A 4,647-nucleotide genomic window follows, 5' to 3' on the forward strand; every position below is an offset into this window, starting at 1 on the left:
TCGGAGGTCGGAGGCGAAGAAAAAGCAGATTCCCAAAAGTACACAACTCTGCGACGTAAACCGCCGCAGTTTAAATCCCGCGCGCCAGCGTCCCTGGTAACGTCATCACGCTGTCGCCGTTCTCGCTTCCGCCAATAAGCGGCGCCCTGTGGAGGAGCCTTGTGGAATAAGTAGCCTCGGCCGGTAGTCGGACGCACAGGACCGCCCATTCGTCTGGCCACACCCCGCGCGCTGTGCCTGCTGGGAACTTCGCCAGGCCAGCGAATTGGAAGCTCTGTGTTCCCGGTTTAATGCCGGATTCGGTTTTTCGTTGTTAGGGTTCCCCAAACAGGGAAACTTCTGTATGTGTTTGACTGAGGGTTCTGGGGCTTTACAGACCTGGGTTCAAATCTTAGTTTCTTCAGTTACAAGTTCGGTGATGCGAGAAGTTACAAGTTTAACTCTTGATTTCCTGTTTTGCACAAGGGGCATGTGTGCTTTCCCCAGTGGAGAAGTTAGATGTAAATTTTCGAAGACAATGACTCATTACATATTTATTGAGTGCCTACCATGTGGTATGCTTGGTTCTAGACTAGAGATAGTAGTAGTGAACAAGGTACATAGTTCCTATCCTTGATCTAATGTTTTTGATAAGAACAGAGGGCAGAAAGAAGTAAACAAGTGTTAAATAAAATTCATAGGATTCCTTTGGTTTGGACTGAGCTCTAGCACTGGCCCCGCTGGCCAAACTAAAATTTCCTGGGGTGTTAGGCTGGTAAAATGCTGGCCTAGCTTGTCTGAGGCCTTAGGTACAGTCCCCAGCAACACACACAATCTCTGGGGGAAATCAGAAGTGAGAGATAATAGCAAAATTCTCAAACAAGCGAGTTTTAGCTGAAGGAGTTTCCTTCTCTTTAACCTTTACAAGGGAAAATAAGATTGAAATAATGCACTTCTTGTTCTTTCTGATTTCCTCAGCTTTCTCTGCCTATACCCTCTACTTAGCTCAAACATATTACGGGATGAGGTGTTGCTTGACTCTAGAATAAAAAGTAAAAGCCAATTAAGATTAGTTTTGTTTAATTATTTTTGAGACTGGATCTTACCAATGTTTTGCCCAGGCAGATCTCTAACTCCTGGGCTCAAGCTGTCCTCTAACTTAAGCACAAATAACTGGGATCATAGATGTGCCACACTGCACCCAGCCCAAATAATATCTTTAAATTAAATCTTTTTTCTTTTTTTGGGTGTGTGTGTGTGAGTGTGACAGAGAGAGAGAGAGAGATATACTGGGGATTGAACTTAGGCCTGATTACTTGGGAGACTGAAGCAGGAGAATCACAAGTTGTAGGCCAGCTGGGCAACTTAGAATCTGTCTAAAAATAAAGGATTGGTGATATAACTCAGTGGTATCATTCTTGGATAGCATGCAGGAGACCCTGGGTTCAATTCCTAGTGCCTCACACAATTTTTGCAGTGATATTTAACCTAAGCCTAGGGACACCTATGTCAAAATGGAAGGAATGGAGAGCCCTCCAGGCTAAGAACTGAGAATAAATAGAATATGCAAAATCCCTGAAATATGAAAGAACTTGGTGTTTGAAGAACTAAAAGAAGCCAGTGTGGCTGGAAGATAATGGGTAAAGGAGGAAGGAGCATGAGATGAAGTCTAAGGGATGAGTTGGGTGAGACCATTTAGCATCTTGTAGCTTATTATAATAATTTTGGCTTTTATTCTAAAGAGAAATTATTAAGGAATTTTAGAAAAGTGACAAGATCTCTGACTTCCCAAATTGACTTCCATTAAAATTTATCTCCCAAGTCAGATTTTACTGTATGTCGATCAGGCTTGCTACTGTGTGGGTAGCAGATTTGAAGGAAGCAAGACTGGAAGTGAGAAGACCATTTTGTAGGCAAGAGATTATGTTGGCTTAGCCTGGGTCAGTGACAATGGCAATGTAGCTACAAGGATGGATGGATTCAAGGTGCATTTTTGTGAGCTGGGCACAGTGGCACATGCCTGTAATCCTAAATACTTGGGAGATTAACTTCTGAGGGGCAGGAGAATTGCAAATTCAAGGGCCAGCCTGGGCAATTTATTTATTATAACTTTTCTTTTTTTGGTTCAATCTGGAGATTGAACCCAGAGGCACTTTTCCAGTGACTTACATCCCCAGCAGTTTTTAATTTTAATTTTAATTTTGATACTTGATACTTTCTAGTTGCTGAGGCACCATCCTCCTGCCTCAGCCTCCTGAGCCACTGGAATTATAGACATGTGCCACCATACCCAGCTCAGCCTGGGTAATTTAGTGAGACCCTATTTCAAAATAAAAACTAAAAAGGGCTGGGGATATAACTCACCACTATCAGAACAAAGAAATAAATTGGGTATTTGGGAGGTGGAGTGAATGAGTCTTGTGTTGGATGTGACAAATGAGGGATAGAGCTGGGGTTGTGGCTCAGTGGTAGAGCACTTGTGGAGCATGTGGGAGGCACTGGGTTGATCCTGGTACCACATGAAAATAAACAAAGATATTTTGTCCATCTACAACTATAAAATTATTAAGAAAATAAAAGAATGACGGATAATCATGACTTCTGGTTTCTGGCTAGAGAAACTGTGTGGATGATGAGCCATTTTATGAAATAGTGGACTGGGGTTGTAAAAGAAAGAAGTAAATCAAGGGTTTTATTTTGTACATGTTAAGTCTGTGATGTCTGAGTCATTTGAGTGGAGGACTCAAGTCAGCAATTGAATATACAAGCTGGAAGCCCAGAGAGAGGTTAGAGACAGTTTTGGCAGTCAGAATTTTGTAGATGTTGGAGTCATTAAACTGAATGAGATCTCTTAGGAAGAGGGTTTAGATAGAGATGAGAAGAACAAAATTGAACCATGGGACATGTTGACATTTTGAGATAGGACAAGGGAGGAGAAGCCAGCAAAGGAGATTAGATTAGGGTGGTTTGAAGGAATGAGGAAAATCAGGGGGTGGGGGATCTTGGAAGCCAATGGGGGGAATAAAGGAGGAAGCAACTGTAGAGCTGCTCTGAAGTCAAGTAAGAAGAGGACATAGAAGTGTCCTTTGAATTTGCTAGCATCTGAGTCAACGGTGACTTTGAGCAGCCCTGGTGAAGTGTTGAAGATGAGAGCCAGATGACAGAGAAAAATTAATGGATAATTATGTAATAAAGGAATAAAGATATGTGTAAACATTTAAGATTCAGGAGTTAGACTTGGTGTCATATGCCTATAATCCTAGCAATTTAGGAGGCTAAGGCAAAAGGATCACAAGTTCAAGACCCACCTCAACAATTTGCTGAGCCCCTCAGCAACTTAACAAGACCCTATCTCAAAAAAAAAAAAAAAAAAAAAAAAGTGTGTGTGTGTGGGCTGCTGGGGATATAACTCAATGGTTCAAAAGATTCAGAAGAGTGGTTGACTTTTGGCAGATAGGTTAGTGTGATTAGAAAGGAGAATTCTGACTAATAGATATTTCAATTTATTTTTAGTGCTTTAACCAAGAACCTCATGCATACTAAGCACATACTCTACTACTGAGCTTCACCCCGAGCCCTGATATTTTGTTTTATTTTTGTAATGTTAAAGAACAGACCCAGCCGAGCATGGTGACAGACACCTGTAATCCCAGTGGCTCAGGAGGCTGAGGCAGGAGGATCGTAAATTCAAAGCCAGCCTTAGCAACTTAGAGAGTCCCTAAGCAACTGAGTGAGACCCTATCTCTATGTAAAATACAAAATAGGGCTGGGGATGTGGCTCAATGGTTGAGTGCCCCTGAGTTCAATCCCTGGTACCAAACAAAAAACAAAAACAAACCCAAACAAATCTCAGGGCCTCACACATGCTAGACAAGCACTGTACCATTCAGCTACATCCCCAGCCCTCAAACTAAATTCCACTCAGCTCATTGGAATACTTATTCTATTTTATGAAATCATATGTTGGGGCTGGGGATGTGGCTCAAGCGGTAGCGCACTCGCCTGGCATGCGTGTGGCCCGGGTTCGATCCTCAGCACCACGTACAAACAAAGATGTTGTGTCCTCCGATAACTAAAAAATAAATATTAAAAACTTCACCTCTCTCTCTCTCTCTCCCTCCCTCTCACACACTCTCTCTTAAAAAAAAATGAAATGATATGTTGTCCAATTCCAGAATTATAATTGACATCATCTTTTTAAAAATTTTTTTTGTAGTTGGACACAATACCTATTTTTTATTCATTTATTATTATGTGGTACTGAGGATTGAACCCAGGGTCTCACATGTGCTAGGCGAGCATTCTAACGCTGAGCCACAACCCAAGCACCCAGTTGACATCTTCTTTTCTTCCTGAGTTTCAGCAATCCCCCTGCCTCAGCCCCAAGTATCTGGAACTGCAGGCATGGGCCATGATGTCTGGCTTGCAATTGACTTTTTTTTATACAATAGATATTTTATTTTTTATTAAATTATTTAATTATTCTAATTTGCTATACATGATGGCAGAATGCAATTCATTTCATGTTACACATATAAAGCACAATTTTTCAAGTCACTGATTGTACACAAAATATTTTCACACCTTTTGTGTCTTCATTCATGTACTCAGGGTATTGATGTGTAACTCATTTCACCATCATTCCTAACCCCTTACCCCCCTATCTTC

The sequence above is a fragment of the Callospermophilus lateralis genome, chromosome 7, assembly GCF_048772815.1.
Source record: "Callospermophilus lateralis isolate mCalLat2 chromosome 7, mCalLat2.hap1, whole genome shotgun sequence".
NCBI classification, from domain to species: Eukaryota; Metazoa; Chordata; class Mammalia; order Rodentia; family Sciuridae; genus Callospermophilus; species Callospermophilus lateralis.